Genomic DNA, 21,060 nt, shown 5'->3' on the forward strand with positions numbered 1-21,060 from the left:
AATAATTTAAAGCAATCTGGTCACACTTTGACAATACAAAATGATTTAGGTAGAAACTCCAGAACACACCATGGAGACAAAACAAATGAATAACCAATCAATGGGAGTCCCAAAGACTTGTCAGAATTAATAGGATTTTACCATTGGCTGTACTGTAGGTGAGCAGAGCAATATGGTGTCATATAAGAAAAATCCTTCCTATGGTACCCATCTGCGACACTGCCATTACTGGTGGAGTAGTCCTGATTTTGACTTCTGCTCGTATGCAGGTTAGTTTCTGGTTCAACACGGTTTCAGGCTTTGAAGGCCAAAACCTGGACCTTCCAATGATAAGGGGATGGGATAGGAAACTGTTCTGTCCCCCCCCTCCTTCGCTCGTTCAAAGACGACAGGCAGACAGACTTAAAAGGAAATAACTTTATCAGTTCTGGCTTCCGCTGGCTGCGAGCCCAAAATAAACATAAATAAAGTCTCTGGCAAGAAGATAACAGAATGCAAAAACAAAGATCTCTTACAAAGCAAATCACTTCTCCAAGTGTCTCTTTGAATCAGGCTTACAGAAAGCAAATCACTTATCCAAGTGTCTCTCACAAACAAACCACGACCGATGAACAATGAACCATGAACGAACGACGAACATTGACTTCTGCAACCAGGGCATGGCACCATCAGTCCTTTTATCTCCAGAACCCACACTAACGAGCCCCAGCTGCATTGTTATTCCTGCATCCCGACTCAACTCACAGCAAACTTCTGCTGAGTCACAACAGAAAACAATCTATCAACCAGAGAAGATGGCATCTTACTTCAGATATACCTTTTTCTGAATGGTATGGAAGCCATTTTGTAAGTCTTTTTGCCCTGAGGACTCTTTCTTTTCCTTTCTAGATCTGTAATTTCCTTCAGCATGCTATGATCTCACTAATCTCCTTTGCTATTAAAGACAATAAAATCTTACCAAGCTTCTGTTCTGAGGACTATTTTTAAAACAGATTTGGATTTCTGAAGCAAACAGTATATCTTTTCTCTCACTTTCAGTTTCTTTGCTTTGAGCCTCTCCCACTTCCCTGGTGGTCATCATTAATATGAGGTAAATAAGGTTTTTGTTCCCTTTCTTACAAAAGTATATATATCTTCCCTGAGTAGCAGGCTTCTCTGCCAAATTTTAGTTTCTGAAAATCCAAAGAGCCTGTGTTTCACTGTTTTAATGGAAAGCATCTAATAGCTCTGTAGCAAATATATATGGAAGAAGAAGACAAAGTAGACTGCAGTCTACTTTGAAGCCCAGGCTTCAATTTCCTCAAATTTGATACAGAAAAATTTATACCTCCTGTTTTCCAGTGGAAGGGAGGGAGGGGTTACGTGTGGGTATTCTCAAAGCCTGATTGGTCCAAAGACTGAGAGAAAACTTCTTAAATACTCCTTCTTTCTCCTTATCTCCCAGTTTCCTCTCAGTCTTTTGGTCCAAGCACTGTTGAGTTATTACTAGGTAGGAATAATTTATTAATACAGATCTGTAATTCGATTAATTGACAACTCTAAATTTCTAAATTTCTTCAAATTCTGTTGCGGCCCAAGGGACAGTCGTTTCTGCCTCACGTGGTCAGGGAGAGCCCCGTGGGGCATTGCCCTCCGTCTCCGCGGGCCTCGAGCTCTTAATTATATTCCCGGGCCAGTGGGGGTGACGAGCTTTGAAGCGCAGCTTTAGGAGCCTTCCAAACAGCGAGCAGCGAAACTAGAGGCTTCGGATTGCCGGCGCTCAGAGAGAGCGCGCGAAAAAGCTCCGCACAGTCATCGCCTTCAAATAGGATGGCTGCCGGCATCCGCGCTGTCCCAGGCTTCAGAGACACCGTGAAGCCGTTTTCTAGGACAGGCAAGCTTCGTCGTGGGCCTTTCAGTGCAGGAGCAGTTCTATCCCATGGGGGGCAAACGGCCGCAACGTTTGAGAGCCAGTCGCAGCTGCCATTAAATCAAGCCAAGCGCCCGGAGTTCCGTCTGCCATTTTGGGACGCCACGTGCGGAAGGCTTCTAATGGCCATGTGGCCGATCAAAAAGGCCTCAGACTGGAGAGACAATTTTAAAACAGCCTGCAAAGCTCCCGAAGGTCCAGGCTCCGGAGGGGCCTACAGAGGACTTATCCAATCACGTGAGTGGGGCGATGGAGGCGAGACCAGAGGTTACTCAAGGCCCAGTAGAGGCCTCCATGGCAGTTGTGGAGGACCAAGGCCAGGGTTCCAAAACCAGGGCCCCTGCAGCCAAAACCATGGCAGCTCAGCGCCAATCCAGGACCATAACGAAAGAGGAGGCAAAGAGACAGAAGACCCTGGAGAAAACCTTTGCCAGGGCCGAGGAGCAAGCCCAATCAACTAGGCCCAGATCGACCAGCAGGTCTAAATCCCCAGTCAGGCCTTCATCTAACCAATCAGGCTCTCCTAGGGGCTTCAGACCGTCCTCACCTTCGGTCTCCCCATCTAGATCTCACGCTTATTCCAGGCAGGGAGTGTCCTCTTCTTCTGCTTCCCTGGAACTAGCAAGGAGGGTGGCTGGGGACCCATGGAGGGCACCTCCAGAGCACACTATCCTGTGCATAGATTGGCTCCACAGGATCCAGGCTCCTCTCATGAGGACCTAGAGGACCTGGAACACCTCCCTGAGAGCATTAAGAGGCTCATTTCAGCGGCCATTTCTTGGGGCATCACCCAGAGAGACAGGACCTCCCACTCTGCTAGAACTCAGGTCAGCCACAACCTGCAGCATCACAGGGCTCCCTTCCCCTCCATGATCAGTGAGGGATCCATCCTGGGGGAGGAACACCTTTACGACATGGGGTTCTCGGAGGATGAGGACACCGTTCCTCCAGACCCCCCCCCTCTTCCACAGGTCTTTTTCTCCCGGCCATGTTCAAAACCCTTTTGCACAAGGCCAGGAAGACCACCAAGATTGGAACTGGGGATCTATGGTTCCCCCACCCAGAGACCCAGATATGGCCATGTTTTCTAACACTGCTACGAACAAGGAGGAAATCCCTGCTCCTCCTCTGTTTATGGAAGTGGTTAAAAACCAGTGGGCTCACCCTTCCAACTTTTCTAACCCGGGAAGCAATGACCATGGCTTCTACAATGTAGAGCAGGCCTTTGCCCAGGCCCTCCAGTCTATTGATACACCCATTGCAGCTTTAGTCTCCTCATCTCCGGTGGTCTCTGGGGATGCCGCAGATGTGCTCAGATCGCCGCTGCCTGGTGGATTTGGCCGTAAAGCACCTTCTCGACATCCAGGTGGTGGAAGCGGTCCCTTCTATGGAATGAGGTCAGGGCCACTACTCCAACCTGTTTGTGGTTGTGGGGGCTGGAGGGTGATTCTGGATCTCAAACGCCTGAACCGGTACCTGTTATACAGGGGTTTCAAAATAACCTCACTCAGATCAATACTACAGGGCATTCGGGGGGGATTTCTTGGCATCGGTAGACCTGACGGAGGCCTACCTCCACATTCCAATTGTACCAGCTCATCGCAGGTACCTAAGGTTCTCGCACGGGAACCTTCACTACCAATACAGGGCCCTCCCCTTTGGCCTGGCATCAGCCCCTCGCCACATTCACAAAGGTCCTGGCGGCATTGGTGGCTCACCTAAGCTCCATCCCGGTGAGACTCCAATGCTACCTGGACAATGTCCTAGTTCAGGCAGGGTCCCTTCCACAGGCAGTAGCAGACCTCCAGCTCACCATTCAGTGCCTTCAGTCCCTGGGGTTCTCAGTCAACTTCCCCAAAAGTCACCTTTCTCCATCCACACACATCCTCCACTTAGGGACGGTCATAAATTCAGTGTCAGGGATCGTCCAACTGTCCCCGGACCGTCAGACCAGCCTCTGCCAACTTGCAAGCATGGTTCACAGAAGTCCATCAGTTTCCATCCTGACATTGTCGCAGTTATTTGGCAAGATAGTCCCATGGGCCAGGCTCCGTCTCCGTCCCCTCCAGTGGGCTCTCATTCCCTTTCAGAAAAGGAGGATGAGCAACTCTCTCTGGACCATCCACCTCCCAGAGGGAGTCCAAGAGTCCCTCAGGTGGTGGCTCTCCCCAGCCCTATGAAGGGGCTGCTCATTTTGGGAACCGGACAGAGTGACTGTGACCACAGATGCGAGTCTGTTCGGTTGGGGGACCCTAATGGACTCCAGACTTGCACAGGGATGTTTTACTGCCCCAGACCTCCGACACAACATCAATTGGTTGGAGCTGAAGGCGACGCGACTACCCCTCCAACACTTCAGAGACTTTGTAAAGGGCCGTCATGTGCTCCTCCTGATGGACAATGTAGCCACAAAGGCCCACATAAACCGTCAGGGAGGGACTCATTCTCAGGCCCTCTGGCTGGAGGCCTGAGGATCGACTCTTGGGCGGAGAGACATCTGACTTCACTGGTGTCGGAACACATTTACGGCGAGTCCAATCACCAGGCAGACTGGCTAAGCCGGGAGACTCTGGACAACAGCGAGTGGCAGCTCCATCCGGACCTCTTTCAGGAAGTCTGTCAGAGATTTGGCTCCCCGTTGGTGGATCTTTTTGCCACTCCGACAAACTCTCAACTGCCAAGATTCTTCTCCCGTTTCCAGAGCCGAACCGCGGAGGGCACGGATGCCCTCAGAAGCAGATGGCCTCCGGGCCTACTCTATGCCTCCCCCCATTCCCCTTATCCCGGGGACCCTCAGGAAGGTAATGACAGAGAGGGCTCTAGTCATGATAGCCCCCTACTGGCCCAGGAGACCCTGGTTTGCAGAACTAGTACAACTATCAGTGTCCCATCCATGGAGGATCCCTCGGGAGATCGTCCTGCACCAGGGGGTCTTGATCCACCCGGAGCCCCAGTGGCTCCATCTGACTGCCTGGCTCTTGAACAGCGACTCCTGAGGGATGCTAACCTGTCCTCCAAGGTCATAGGAACCATCAAGGCCTCTAGGCATCTGTCAACAACCTGGATATATAACTCCACCTGGGCGGCCTTTCTCAGATGTTGTTCCCTACTGGACATCGACTCAGCCAAGGCCACAATTCCCAAAGTCCTGGACTTTCTACAGAAAGGGCTGGACTACAGCCTATCACATAACACCCTGCATCGACAGGTAGCGGCACTATCTTCCGTTCTGGGGAGAGTGGGTTCTCCTTCTCTCTCCCACGTTCCTTTGATCAAACATTTCCTCAAGGGGGCAGCTAATCTCATCCCCCCCATCCACAGATTCCTGACCTGGGATCTTACCCGGGTGCTCAGGGCTTTAACAGGGCCCCCATTTGAACCAATTAGGACTGCTCATCTGAGATTTCTGTCCCTTAAGGTAACCTTTCTAGTGGCGGTTACTTCTGCCCATCGTATCACGGAGCTGGGCGCCCTATCCTCCAAAGATGACCTCTGTCAATTTCACCAGGATAGGGTAGTACTTCGCCTTGACCCCACCTTTCTCCCAAAGGTGAACACCCCCTTCCACAGGGCACAGGAAATTATTCTGCCCAATTTTTGCCCGGCCCCTTCTAGCGATAGGGAGCGACTTTGGCATCGTTTGGATGTCCAGCGTGCCTTGCGTGTCTATCTCAGGTGGACGGCGGAGGTGCGCAGGTTCGGAGGCCCTCTTTGTATCCTTTCAGCCATGAATATTGGGAGCCAGAGTATCCTCGGCTACTATTGGATGATGGCTGTGTCAGGCCATTGCTGGGGCTTATGAGGCAACGGGTCAGCCCATCCCAGCCGGCATTACGGCCCACTCCACAAGGACTGCCGTGACCACGGCGGCATGGGCCACCAGATCTATGTCGGGCGGCTGCTTGGGCGTCTCCGACCCCCTTCATCCGGCACTATCGACTAGACATGTTCGCCGCAGCGGATGCTTCCTTCGGTCGTAGGGTCCTACAGAGGTTGGCAGCTGACACTCCCCTTGGGCCATAGTTCTCTCTCCCTGGGACTCAGCTTGGCTATGTCCCATACGTAACCCCTCCCTCTCTTCCACTGGAAAAAGAATGTTGGTCTTACCTGAACGTGTCTTTCCAGGGGAAGAGAAGGAGGAGTTACGACCCACCCTAGTTAGTATAAAGACAGGGAGGTCTCCAGGGTCCCTTATATTTGTTTTGAGGGCCCATGTTCGCCATCGAGGAAACTGGGAGATAAGGAGAAGGAAGGAGTATTTAAGAAGTTTTCTCTCAGTCTTTGGACCAATCAGGCTTTGAGAATACCCACACGTAACCCCTCCCTCTCTTCCCCTGAAAGACACGTTCAGGTAAGACCAATGTTCTTTTTCAGAAAACTCAACACAACAATAAACTTTAAAAAAAGAGAGGGATGTAAATAAAAGCTTTTTTATTTGGTTCTTTTCTCTTCATTTGCTGCATAAACCTTAATGGTAAAGAGGTCAACCAACAATATTGGTGATTCATTATTTTATTTTATTTTATTGTTCATTTTTAAAAGGGGAGGAAAAGGGAAAAATTGCGTAATAAAAAGGGCTTCTGCTATATTTAGAATGAAACATCATGCATCCTCTTTCACGGTGTGAACTTAATTATAGCATGCTATAAACCTCACATTGTAAAGATTCTCTCCCCCCACCCCCAGCCTATTTTCTGTGCAATGCTGAACAGGTTGCCTCTACAACTGAAAATTTCAGTATTGAGAATTTAAAATCTCCATACTTTCTAGAAGTACAAGTTGTGTGTGATATATAGATAGATTGGCACTCGGGGTTTTAATATTAGGTTAATATTTAGTTTTGGAGTGATAACAACCTGGTTCACTTTGGCAGACCTCGTCATATGGAACCACTTCCAATTTAAGGAATATTAGTCACAGACCTTGCTCTTTTTTGTTTGCTTAAGCCATTTTTCGAGTCAGATGTCGCAAGATACCTAATACATTCACATATTTTTATTAAATAATAAGAAACGGGTATAATGGAATTGTTTGATGTTAAAGAAGTAGGAATTGTAGTCAGAAAAAGGAAACTGGGAATCTTAATGCTGGGTGTCCATGCACATATATTTGTTTATGCTTAGGTGCTGTTGCAAACAGAATATTTTATAAAGCAACTTGCACAAATTATAAAAAGCATATGCATTTCATTGGGGGCATGTTTATACACACACACAAACAAATCTACACAATATACACAATTTTAAGGCTTCGCCTGTTTAAATATCTGCACTGTTTGAAACTATGCATAATGGTGTAATTATCTCAAAGTTGTCTTTTTTCAGCTGTCTAGATTTAATCAATCATTGTTTGAGGTTAAGGGGACACACACACACACACATACACAAATAATCTGAGAGAAAACAACTGCAACAATCCTGAAGTGAAGCTGGACTAAGAGAAGAACCTAGATGAGTCACACAATGAGCTTCCCTGCCTGAATATGCATTTATCCAGGCAGATCCAACAATTGAGATGTTACCCGTGCTAATTCTCAACAGTGATTTCTTGCCTATGAACTGAGAGACGTAACAGTTTTAGAGCTGGTCAGGCTTGCCACTTGCAATGCTTAGCAGAAAGCCAGGTATCCGTTCTTCAGTTAACACAATAACAACATTGAAACATGCCACAACTCTTATTTCTGTGTAGTCTTCCCAGGTTGTTGTGAAAGGATGATTGCAGTTAAGCTAGTCAGCTAACATGTGCTATAGTGCAACATCTATGAATTTGGCATGCATATGTAATTCAAACTCATGATGATTGCATTGTTATAGCTGAATAGTTGTTTCATATAGTGTGCCTTTTATAGATTAAAGACACAAAATGCTGTTTTATGTATAGCTCTAGTCCAGAACATTTAGAACTCAGGTATTTTGAGTACTTTGGGGTAAGTTTTTCCTGAGTTCTTCACCTTTTGACCCCAATGACTGATTTGGTTTGAGTTTAATAAGGTTTTTAAACTGCAGCTGATGTTGTGTTTAATAGCTTTATCAAATATTTTATCTGTTACTTTATTGCAGTGCATTTTGCTCCAATATTAATTTTGTATAATCAATGTTTCTATTAATGAAGGATTATTATAACAAGGATCAGAATTCTTTATGAAAAGAATGCTTCAATACAACAAGTATTTATTCAGATATTAATTGTAACATAATTTATTTTGGAAGTGGTTCTTAGGCTTTGTTTTCAGGAGTTCTGTCGTTACCTAGTTGCACCTTGCTTGCCATTTGAGTTTTGCACTGCAGCGTTATTTGAATAATGAGATGTCCTGAAGTGTCCACTGTTTCTCAAGGGGACTATAGCTCTTCAAAGGTGAAGCTGAGAGCAAGAATATCAGCAAAAGATATACCCACTGTTTGTTGTGAGAAGGAGTTGTGAGACACTGATGTTTATTTTCTTGCAAACTGGTGATAGAAATTGTAAGCCTTGTTGAGAAGAGGGATTGCTGCAATCCATCTATCTTTATGTCTCTGTGCTTACTTCTACAATCCGTGTCAAAACTGCTTATTTGCAAACAAAATCTCAGGCTGACCTCAGGAAGCAAAACAGTATACTGAATGTCAAGTGCAGGCTATTATAATATGATTATAATACCTGAAGTTCGAATGGCTGAATTGGATTATGTAAATATTTAGCAGAGATGGGCTGTTGCGGTGGGACCACTGAACAGTGAATGACAGCATAGCTACTACAATTTTTTTTTAAAAGTCTGTCTTGAATATACTTGATCTATCTTGTACTTGTAGAGTCCGAGCCATGTTGCAGACTTTGGGTGTTTGTGTGTTTGCATGTGTGTGAGAGAATTTGTAATATGTGTGCTCATGTTCAAGGAAAAAATGCACGCATAAAGACAAGGAAGAATATTGATTTTAAAATATTTCACGAAGCAGGCAGAAACTGCTAGAGTCCAATACTTGGCCTATAGATTTGGAAATTCCATGAATCTGAACAGATATCAGATGGAAGGTATAAAACTTACATCCTAAAAGGTTTGGTTCAGGAAAAAAAAGATAAATAGTCAATAAGATTACAAAATATACTTTCTTATAAGGCAGTGTTTTATCATTACTGTGATAATGCTTTTTTGTAATCAGTGTAAGGGAAATTAAAAAATTCCACAAAACACCTAATATCCCTAAGATCTGTGATGTTTATTCACAAGTTCTATTCCGCAAAGATCCTTTTTAATGTTAAATAAAAGTTTGCTGTTCGCTGTTTAAGCTATTTTTTTTCTTTTTGATGATTTCATCTGGGACAATTACTTATGAATAGCTTTTTGGTTGCCATGAATAATCTACTTTAATTATTCCATTTCTTTAGTAACAACTTACAGCTTCTTCTAGAATTAGCCAACCATTGTTGTGCTAAAATAGAACTGCTGAGAGGCTTTATATCATTTCATATCATTTCAGCAGTTGCTGATTAATGATGTAAAGATGTTATAAGTCACTAGTAGTAAAATGGCTCCCTCCCCTCTTTGTTTTGTTAGAGGAGGAGAATTTTAATTTTTACTTACTATGTTTAAATAAAGAGGAGAGATAAGTAATCAAAGGTTTCCCTTGAAATTAAAAGTAGCATAGAAACTGACAAGAGGAATTAAGACGCTATTGATGATTAAAGCCAGAAAATAAGCAGTCTTTATAAATTAATGGAACCATGATAGGAATCTTGCAAAGCCTCCTTAGAGTGTCTCCTCCTCAAAACAACAATCACTTCAGCAATACAAAAATATCTGAATCTCTAACCAAACTACTATTTCAGGAACTGCTGTACTAAATTGATAGCCTCTATGTATTGTTGGATTTCATTTAAGGTAAAGGTTCCCCGTGCACATATATGCTAGTCATTCCCAACTCTAGGGGGCGGTGCTCATCTCTGTTTCAAAGCTCAAGAGCTGTCCGAAGACGTCTCCATGGTCATGTGGCTGGCATGACTAAATGCCAAAGGCGCACAGAATTCTGTTATCTTCCCACCAAAGGTGGTTCCTATTTTTCTACTTGCATTTTTACATGCTTTCGAATTGCTAGGTTGGCAGAAGCTGGGACAAGTAATGGGAGCTCACTCCGTTATGCGGCGCTAGGGATTCGAACTGCCAACCTTTCTGATTGACAAGCTCAGCGTCTTAGCCACTGAGCCACCGCGTTTCTTCTGGATTTCATTTACAAATATTCAAAACATATATTTTGATGAATAATGATTTGTCGCAAAACAGAAAGAAGAAAAATGTTGAAAAACTCCATTCATTTGCGTTGTACTTGTTGCATCATTGAAGACCAGGTGTTTGTTATGAGGAGGCAGAGTCGCTTGGAGGCCTACACATGTTCAGTTCCATGCTTAAAGATATACGCAGTTTCACAGGAGCAAAATAAAAGTTTAAAAACCCTTTATGTGAACACACTAGAGAAATATTATTTCAGTCTTTCGGATTCTTTTGGAATTAATTTGCATACATAACTCTGACAGTTAAATATGCACACTCATACCTGCAGTGAATGCAGATCAGATCACATGCACGTGCACATGTGTGGTGGGGCTGAACTGGGGTGACGGCTCGCCCCAATAGTATGCGTGCCACAGGTTCACCATCCTGTGTGTCACAGTCCCAGCCCAGTTAAGCATTCCTGGTTTCTTCTACAGCTCTTTTCCATTATTTGGCTTTATTTCATTATTGCTGTTAGTTTAGGCTTGCCATATGCAACCTATATGTTCCTGAAAGACTAAACTATCAAAACTATTTGCACCAGTGGTTAAATGTCACTGAACTCCAGGAAGCAAACCCAGGAAGCAACTAATTACCATGAGTCCATTTTGTGGATTTTCTATAGTTATTTGGATAGTAAAAGCAGGCTACTGGGCATGATAGACTTCCTTTAAATCCTTCTTATGGAACTTGCACAACAAAACTTCCAAGTGGAGCCTGAGATTGCAGAACCTTAGAGAAAATTAGCAAACATAAAAGCAGAGATTTTTGGTGTCTATTCCAAAACAATGACATTATTTTGGGTATGTATCAGCTACAAAAATGCATCTAAAAATACAGTTTTAGCAGCTTCCCAAACTTTTGATCTAACAGTTTAATAGTAACAAAACCTCAGAAATTACCCTGAAAAAAACAAGAGCTTTTCCCCTTCTGGATTTTGTTGCATGTACAGTATCATTGTTTGGATTGAGAGTGCACTTCACTGACCTTTTAATACAGTTGCTCACTGATGGATATGCATTCATTTGGATACAATCTACCCTCATTCATTGAGATTACCAAGAAAAATATGTAGTGGATGACTCTGTAATACATTAGGCATCTGAATGCTTTGTTCCACGTTGATCTTCCCTTCCTTGTTTTTCATAAAGTAGAAGTCTGAAGTGTATCCCAGATAGGCAAGTAACTATTGGCTTTCCCCTTTGATTATTGACTACAAGTTTTACCAAAGGCTGCAAGCCAAGCTATTACTATTAGTTCGGTCCTGTGTAACAAACCTTCTTTAGTTAATGTAGTTGTGGCATGTATTCAGGGACATGGTCTGCTTATTTTCTACAAGATTTACCTTTTAAAATACTAGAAGCAGTAGTTCCTGTTATTTTTGATAACTTGTCAGCTAGAGGAAGTAGGGCTTCTTTTCAACAACATTTTAGTTTTTTTTTTAAAATAACATGAATTGATATGGAATTTCTAATGCCTTCGAATTGACTGTTGTTAGGGTGAAAGCTGGATATATGTCTCCCCAACCTTAGCTTTGACAGATGAGCCTCTCTGATGGTGTTTTTCAAAATAAAATAAAAATCATAGGAACTTTGCTCTTTTGCTGCTCCGATGTTTACCTCATTCCCTTGATATGCAACTGCTTTTTTATGGGAGAAAAGGACCTTTTCTCAGTGAAGAAGTATTTCAGAAATTGGTAAAAGATAGGAATTGAAAGAGTAGCAGGCTGCATTTTTTTTAAAATAAAGGCCTCCAGGACAAGGAGGAGGAGGAAAGGGGAGCCTTTGTTGGTCTTTGCAATACACAGCTTTGCTAACAGGCAATGCTTAAAGCTCCTCTTAACAATGTACATTTGCTCTCACTAGCTCTTCCATTGATTTCTTCCTGCCCTCCACAGACCTGGCTGCAGTTAAGCCTTGCGTCTTCCGCGTGATGCTGAGCTGAATCAGATTTTCCTTTTAGTTGTTCGATCAAATTTTCCTTCCTACAGCTTAGAAGGCTCACTTGGGACCTTATAGTAATTGCCTCCCCATGCTGTACTGCTGATACCTTTATTGTATTGGTGTAAGATTTCAGAGGATTGTGTTTAACATGCAGTGAGCTGCAGCAATGCAAACAGCCTCACTGTTTAAACAAGCATCCATTAGGCCAGGAAACAAGACAGTGCCAGTCCATTTGGTGCTGTTTAGTGCTGGCTGCTTACAGCAAAATTGGGCGGGAGTATCTGGAGGAGAAAAATTAGGGGAGGGTAAATGGAGAAAGAAGGAGAATGCATGGCAATTCTGCAGTTTGAGAAAAATATGGAGGGTATCTTGGTAGTTTTGTGGAATGCAACATGGTGTCTGTGTTTGTGTCACAAACTGTTGTGGATAGAGATATGTGAACAATTCATTAATATCTCACTATGCTAAAATATCAACCCTCCTACTCAAATGTCATTAACATGTCCTGTATGAAGAGCTCAAAATAACAGCATGCAGTGAGTTTTTTTATACCTTCTTTTTCCACCAAGTGAAGAAATGGGAGGTATTTTCCCAAGCAGCTGAAATAATTATTTGTTCAGGCAAGAAACCAAAAAGCTATGGTGCTTTGTGTAACAGCCTGATGCATTATATTAAAACAACAGCTATAATTTTAAGACCATAAAGACCTAGTTTACTTAGATTAACAGGGCAGCACCAGCTATCCTTTTCAGCATTTCTAATAATGCCCCATTGTTTCACTGATTATGAAATGGTTCTGTAGGAAGTTATCACCTCCTAGCCCTCTCCCATAAAAATGAAACACCCTAAGAAATATGCTAGAATAAGCCTTTTACCCAACTGACCACGTGGCATCTGAGAGTTCAACCAAACCTGGATTCAAAACTCAGCCTACAGGGTTGCACCTGCATCAGCCCATGTGAGTCTGACAACCAATCAGAATACATTTCTTGCACAGGAGCAGGAGGCAGATAGGTGGGGCCGAACAGATTATAAAAAGCCCTGCAAGCCCCTTTCTCGGCCCTTCTTCTTCAGTCAACACCTGGAAAGCATGTGATCACCTTTTCCCCCAGGACCTCAAGCCATGCGGTCCTGTCCACCATTAAAAGATTAAACCATCTTTCTAAGCAGCCTCCATGCCTCCAGTGTCTTTTTTCCCACTTGGAGCCGAACCAAGAAGGACATTTCTTCCAACAAAACCCCACATCATTTAGTTCCAGAAGTGTTTATTACTCAATAAGAAGAAACCTGCAGTCGGGTTTAGGAACATAAGCCATAAATAAGCATTTATTTATTTATTTGGTTTATTTGTATGCCGCCCTTCTCCAGGAGGGACTCAGGGTGGCGAACAACTCAAAGGGGAAAGGGAACATAAACAACAGTACACATAATTAAAATACACGAAAATCACACAGCCATACCAGTCGAGAGGGGAGGGGAACTCATCAACCCCAGGCCTGCCGGCACAGCCAGGTTTTGACAGCTTTCCGGAAGGCCTGGAGAGAGGTGAGGGTCCAAATCTCCGCGGGGAGTTCATTCCAAAGGGCCGGAGCTGCTACAGAGAAGGCCCTCTCCCGGGTAGTAGCCAGATGGCATTGGCTGGTGGACGGAACCCGGAGGAGGCCGACCCTGTGAGATCTGACGGGTCTTTGGGAGGTAATTGGCAGCAGGCAGTCTCTCAAGTACCCAAATCCAATACCATGAAGGGCTTTATAAGTTACGACTAGCACTTTGAAGCGTATCCGGAGACCGATCGGTAGCCAGTGCAGCTCGCGGAGGATAGGTGTAACGTGTGTGTACCGAGGTGCACCCACAATCGCTCGCGCGGCTGCATTCTGGACGAGTTGAAGTCTCCGAATACTCTTCAAAGGCTGCCCTATGTAGAACGCATTGCAGTAGTCCAGTCTTGAGGTCACGAGGGCGTGAGTGACTGTTGCGAGTGCCTCCCGGTTCAGGTAGGGGTGCAACTGGTGCACCAGGCGAACCTGGGCAAATGTCCCCCTGGTCACAGCCGACAGGTGATGTTCCAAAGTCAGCTGTGGATCCAGGAGGACTCCCAAGTTGCGCGCCCTGTCTGAGGGGCGTAAATTTTCACCCCCCAGCCTGAGTGATGGAATACTGGCCAAATTCTTGGGAGGAAAACACAACAGCCACTCGGTCTTGTCTGGATTGAGTACAAGCTTGTTAACCCCTATCCAGACCCTGACAGCCTCCAGGCACTGGCACATCATGTCAACCGCCTCACTGAGTTGGCACGGGGCGGACAGATACAGCTGAGTATCATCCGCATATTGATGGTATTTGATCCCGTGCCGTCGAATGATCTCACCCAGTGGCTTCATGTAGATATTAAACAGAAGGGGGGATAGGACCGAACCCTGAGGAACCCCATATTTCAGGGGCCTAGGGGTCGACCTCTCTCCCCCAACTAACACCGACTGCGACCTGTCTGAGAGGTAGGAGGAGAACCACCGAAAAACGGTGCCGCCCACTCCCACCTCTCGTAACCGTCGCAGAAGGATACCATGGTCGATGGTATCGAAGGCCCCTGAGAGGTCAAGGAGCACCAGGATGGAGGAATGACCTCCATCCCTGGCTCTCCAGAGATCATCGGTCAGTGCAACCAAAGCAGTTTCTGTGCTCTAGCCAGGCCTGAATCCAGACTGAAAGGCGTCCAGATAATCGGCTTCATCCAAGGACCGTCAGAGTTGAGAGGCTACCACTTTCTCAACAACCTTCCCAATGAAGGGAAGGTTGGAGACTGGACGGTAGTTGTTCAAACTAGCTGGGTCCAACGATGGCTTCTTCAGGAGGGGTCTCACCACCGCTATCTTCAATGCCGGTGGGAAGAAGCCCTCCCGAAGAGAAGCATCCATCATCGCCTGGACCCAGCTCCGCGTCACCTCCTTGCTGTTCGCGACCAGCCAGGAGGGGCACGGGTCCAGTACACACGTGGCAGCACTCACCGCTCCCATGGCCTTGTCCACTTCATCAGGAGCAACAGGTTGAAAGTCACTCCAGAGGTGGTGTTCAAGACCTTCCCTCGGTACCCCGGCTGGCTCTGCGCAATTGGAGTCCAGGTCCATCCGAAGCCGAGCAACTTTGTCCACGAGGAACTGGACATATTCCTCTGCTCTACCTTGTAAAGGGTTATCCGCAACCCTCGTATTTAGGAGGGAGCGGGTCACCCTAAACAAGGCGGCAGGACGAGACTCAGCGGACGCTATCAGAGCGGCAATGTGATTGTTCTTAGCTGTCCGTATTGCCGATAGATATGCTCCGATGCAGGTTTTCAGAAGTGCTTGGTCTGACTCGGATTTACTGGCCCTCCAGTGGTGCTCTAGGCGTCTAGCATTGTAAAGAACTTTTTATATTATCTTGAGTAACTAGAATCTGGCTATGGTTATTTTGTCAATTAAAAACTGTTCATTTCCTCTTTATGGAATTATCTTTAAAATTAAATATAACTGGCTAAAAAAGATATGATAAGCATATTGTCTTGATATATTATATTCAATAGATTCCACTTCCTTTCTGTGCCCAATTCAAAGAACTGATATTTCCCATAAATCTGTAATCAGATGTTTTCACTGGCCAAGGGAAGCAATAGGAAAGGTCATGAGGCAAAATGGGTGAAGCATTTTCCCATAATTTTAGCAGTCTGCAAGTAGCATATAGTACATATAGTGTAAAAATTAAAAATAATTTATTTTGGTTATTTGCCAAAGATTCACAATAGGAAATAATACTATAAAATGTTGGTAATTCTGGTAAAGGCATTCCTTTTAAAATAGCAAATCAAAAACAAAAGTGTACCATGGACCATAAGTTAATCACTCAGGTTGAAAATGGCTGGAATGTGTTTATTTTCATGGCTGCCAAATGGAAAGACCCTGTTGTCATTTTTCTGAACTTCAAAGATACAGCTGTTACTAGAGTCAGAACACTTTTTTTACATTGTTTATTGTTTTAATTAGTTTTATATTTCAGTGGCATATGAATCCATATTACTTTTTAAAAAATCTACAGGTTTAATAAAGTAAAAATTAAAATCCAAAGCCACTAATATAAATGAAGTTAAAAAGTGGGAGCAGGTGCATGTTTTCATCAATCAATCAAGATTAGGCGATTGCAGCCAGATAATCCTTAATTTCAGTTGGAGTGAGTCTTCTAAATCCTGCCTCATTACAGATTCCAACTTCTATGTTATCTTCAGTCATCTGTATTTCAAAACTTTCCTTTAATGTTAAGATAGCAGTATGAATAGCATTTTTAAGCTCTAAGTCTTCATTGTATCTTTTCTCCAGAAATGTCTTTCCATTTACATAATGTTTCCCCATTGCAGTTGCTTTCCATGCAAAGTATGCTCCAGATGGATCCGACTGGAATAAATATGGTCGCCCCTCATTCCATCCACATATCAATAGTGACACTCCAAATGGACGTACACCTCCAGATTGAGTGTATTCTTGCATCACAGAAGCAATCCTCTGCACTACTTGAGCTGTTGGAATAGGCTCATGATAAACCAAGTACTACTGCTGAGCCAATTTACGAGCTCTATGAACAAGTACTCTGTAATCAGGGCCCATGCCACTATATACCAAACCTATGTGTTCAGTAATAGGTTCCACTTTGTGTACACTCCGTTCCTCATACAGTATAGATTTCTGCTTTTTCTCTAGTATCACACTATTTGCAGCTTTAATTCCAGCTGATGGAGCTCCTGCTGCAACAGCTGCCAAAGCATATTCAATTTGAACAAGCTTTCCAGAAGGACTGAAAGTGATGAGAGAAAAACTGTAGCCACTTTCCGCCATTTTAACTCGCGCCCTAGAGTCAGAACGCTTTTAAGAGTTGTTTCTCATCCTGACAAAGATTCAGGTGACTTTGCTTTAGTGCCTCCCTCTTCTGCACCATAAAGCTGTGGGATTCAAAACATCTCTATCCTAATGTACAATAGATATCTTGGTTCTATATCAAATATTAGTTCATGTGCTATAATTGTACAACTGCTCTTTCATTAATAATCTATTTCTTAATCTATCTTGTTAAAGAGGACATTGAGTTTGTGCTTGGGTAAAGTTACTTTAAGTTCAGGTAACAGCAAACCCCCAGCAACCTTTTGTTCAAACAATTTCCAAGGAAATCTCTTTGATTGCTTCCAAACTCAATTTCATAAAGATTTTCAGGCATATGTATTGTGTATTAATAAAGCGCCATGGCCTTATTTTCTATCCTATTTTAAGTGCTGACCAGGAGTTTTAATATATTTCCACTGAAGTTCCTTTTTGGTTTTTGTTTGATACGAGTGATCTCATGGTTCATTTTGATGAAAAAATAGGTACATAAAGATTTATATTATTGCTCTCTACTAGAATGCTGACACTTATTTTCAAAGTTTTATAGCGTTTTATTTCTAAGAAACATTTGGCAGCTGGCTGGAAGCCATTCCAGAGTGCTAATTTATTTTAGCATTAGAGCATTTTCATGGAAAGAGTATTGTTCATTCATAGTACTATCCAGAGTGGGACAATGAACATGTAATCTGCAGTTGTCATAGACTAAGCTACCATGAAAAGGAACACGAACATCTTATTTTGTGCAACGAAGGCCGCAAATAGCTTGGTCTTCCCTGCACAGTTTTGGAACAAGCTCTAGTGGAGCAAATAAGCTGACAAAGAGGCTCACACTCAACAGGCTTTGAAAGAAATGGGGATGCCAAGAGGAAGGGTTTATGTTTGACATTTTTTCCCTGAGGGTACAAGGGAAACTGTGTGCACTAAGAGCATAGAGCAGAAGGTCAAATTATACTACAGAAAAAGCACAAGAATGAGAAGCTGGGCATATGGTTCATTACCTCCAGAATACTGCCATTGTATATATCAAAAATTAGAGAGAGAAAAAGAGAACACTTAGTTTATAAAGTGGAGAATATAATCTGGGGCCCCAACAGTGCATGTACGCCCACACCAAGGCTCAGATGCATTTTCAGAGACCCACAAAACTATATATATATATTTATTGTAACAACAAGGGAACATTGTTATATGCAGTACATTGGGAGTATTCATACTTAATTAAATTAACTACATTTGTATTTAAATTAAATATTTGGTTTCCAATTATTGTTCAAAGGGTAACTTCTGATATGCACTCCAAGCAACAAAGTCACTACATTTTTGTTACAACACCATCAGATAAATATATAACACTTATAATACAAAATATGACCCTTATTAAGCAAGGGTTTTTTTAACCACTTAAAATGTTCTACACTATCCCAGATTGCTCTGCATTTGTTCATTCATCTGGGGCACAGTGAGACATTTTGATGTTTATTGGTAACTCATAGGAAGCTGGATCCTGCTAGAATGGTGGGGCCTCTAGACCGGGGCCACAACAAACACATGAAGTATACAAAGACAGAGGTCATAACACAGGAATTATTCTTACTAAGCCCCTCAACACATCCTCCCCATATATTCACAAGAGATTCTGGCATCCTAGTGTAAATCTTGATTTAGCCATCTTAAGACGTTCAGGTTCACGATTGATATTTTGGGACAGTCAGCAAAGTAACTATGAACATTGAAGCAAGTTACCATTGTTAATATAAAATTTAATTTTACTTATTTAACCATTTAACCTTTTCCAACTGCCATCAAAAAAATGTACACCTGTTATCAACAATTGAAAAGTCCAATTTTCTTACTTGCTTTTTGAACAAAAGCCAAAACCACATTTTGCTGACAAAGGGAAATGCAGAAGAAATGCTAATAAAAACACTACCCAAGCAGAATTTCCATAACCTAGAAAAATGAGTTTGATCACTGGAGGCTCTTAATATTGTTTCAACTGCCAAAAAAAATATCAAAATGTTGAAACAAAAATTATTTCAATGTATGTGCACAGAGAAATCAAACATTCAATATACAAAGCTCCATGGATGTACTGTACATATACTTTATAAAGGTCAAAAACTGTACACTGAATTTTCAGCAATAAGGAACGGGGATACCATGTTTCTTCCAATTCTAATAAACATCTAAATCATTGTTAATTTTTTGAATGGCATCACAACATACTCAACCTTGCATAATAGAATTTAAAATAATTGCTTGTGCATTTTCAGGTCCCAGTCTAGTACCTTTGTCTGGAAGTAAGTATCTCAATTCTCTCCTGCCAGGATATTCTGGTACTACTCTTCTATTTCTTTTCCTTGTTGGGCCAATTGGTTTAAGATTACAGCAGTCAGATGTCCCACCAGACACTGCTCTTATTCTAAGAAACATACAAGTAATCCTTCCTTACTAAGTACTTATTCAGTGACTATTTCAAGTTGCTACCATGCTTGCTGAAAAAGGAGATTTACGAGAAGTCCTCAAGGTTACGGCCATTGCACAGGACCATGATTCGGCACCTTGTAGCCAGGATTGTAACCTTGTTGTAGCCAAGATTGCAATCTCCCATGGTCATGTGATCACCATTTACAACAGGGGTGGGTTTCTCGCCCCATTCCAACTGGTTCGGTTAGAACGGGGCCGGCGGTGTCCTCGTGCACGCGTGCGGTGCATGCATGCGTACTAGCATCTGTGATGCTCCAGCTGCTCCTGGAGGATCGCGCATGCGCTGTATGCGTCCTGCGCATGCGTGGAAGCGCAGAACTCGTCAAAACCGGGTAAGGAGCGCGGGCGGGCGGGCGGGCCCTTCGCCGTTCCCGGAAGTTACTTACTTCCGGGTTCGCCGACCAACCGGTTCGCAGGGACCGCCGCGAACCGGTTGAAACCCACCCCTGATTTACAACCTTCTCTGCTGGCTTCTCACATGCAAAGTAAATGGGGAAGCTGGTAGGAAGTTACAAGTCATGGTAACATCAAATCACACTTAACGACTCATGGTGATTTGCTTAACAACCACAGCTGGAACTGATGTAAATTGATGTGCTCATGTGATGTTTCATTTAATGATCATGCCACTCAGTGAGAGTTGCCAGTCCAAACTGCAATGGGGAAGTGAAAACTATCGGTATAAAGACATAATTTTTCAAATGTTTTCTCCGCCTTAAAGATCAAACGTATAAAAATGAATGTCTTCAAAGCCATTTCTTTCCCATTCTGTACTATGTAATCCTGAGTTCAGCACCCTGGATTAATGCCTTAAGAATTTTGCAGATTAAGTGTTGAAGAAAATATCAGATACAGTTGCAAGAAAAAGTATGTGAACCCCTTGGGATTACATGGAGTTTTACATGAATTGGTCATAAAATGTGCTCTGAACTTCATCTAAGTCACAACAATAGAAAAACACAGTCTGCTGAAAATAATATTACACAAACATTAGATGTTGCCATGGTTTAATTGCATATAACATGTAAACATTCACAGTGCAGAGAGGAAAAAGTATGTGAACCGTTGGACTTAATAACTGGTTGACCCTCCTTTGGCAGCAATAACCTCAACCAAACATTTCCTGTAGTTGCAGATCAGACCTGCACAATGATCTGGAGTAATTTTGGACCACTCCTCTTCACAAAACTGTTTCAGTGTAGCAATATTCTTGGGATGTCTGGTGTGAATCGCTCTCTTAAGGTCATGCCACAGCATTTCAATCGGGTTGAGGTCAGGACTCTGACTGGGCCACTCCAGAGGGCGTATTCTGTGCTGTTGAAGCCATTTTTGTGTTGACTTACTTGTATGCTTTGAGTCATTGTCCTGTTGCATCATCCATCCTCTGCGGAGCTTCAGTTGGTGGACAGATGGGCGTACGTTTTCCTGCAAAATGTCTTGATAAACTCTGGAATTCATTTTCCCATCAATGACAACAATCCGTCCAGGCCCTAAGGCAGCAAAGCAGCCCCAAACCATGATGCTCCCTCCACCATGTTTTACAGTGGGGATGAGGTTTTGATGTTGATGTGCTGTGCC

General features: G+C 43.4%; 1 protein-coding gene and 1 pseudogene across 1 annotated transcript in view; one reads left to right on the plus strand and one right to left on the minus strand.

The window, feature by feature from the left end:
* MAML3 (mastermind like transcriptional coactivator 3) overlaps positions 1-21,060 on the plus strand; it is a 353,622-nt gene that overhangs the window by 177,259 nt on the left and 155,303 nt on the right. The gene's annotated exons all lie outside the window — the stretch shown is intronic.
* On the minus strand, positions 16,255-16,953 carry LOC116513489 (annotated as a pseudogene).

The sequence above is a fragment of the Thamnophis elegans genome, chromosome 9 (genome assembly GCF_009769535.1).
Source record: "Thamnophis elegans isolate rThaEle1 chromosome 9, rThaEle1.pri, whole genome shotgun sequence".
Taxonomy (NCBI): Eukaryota; Metazoa; Chordata; class Lepidosauria; order Squamata; family Colubridae; genus Thamnophis; species Thamnophis elegans.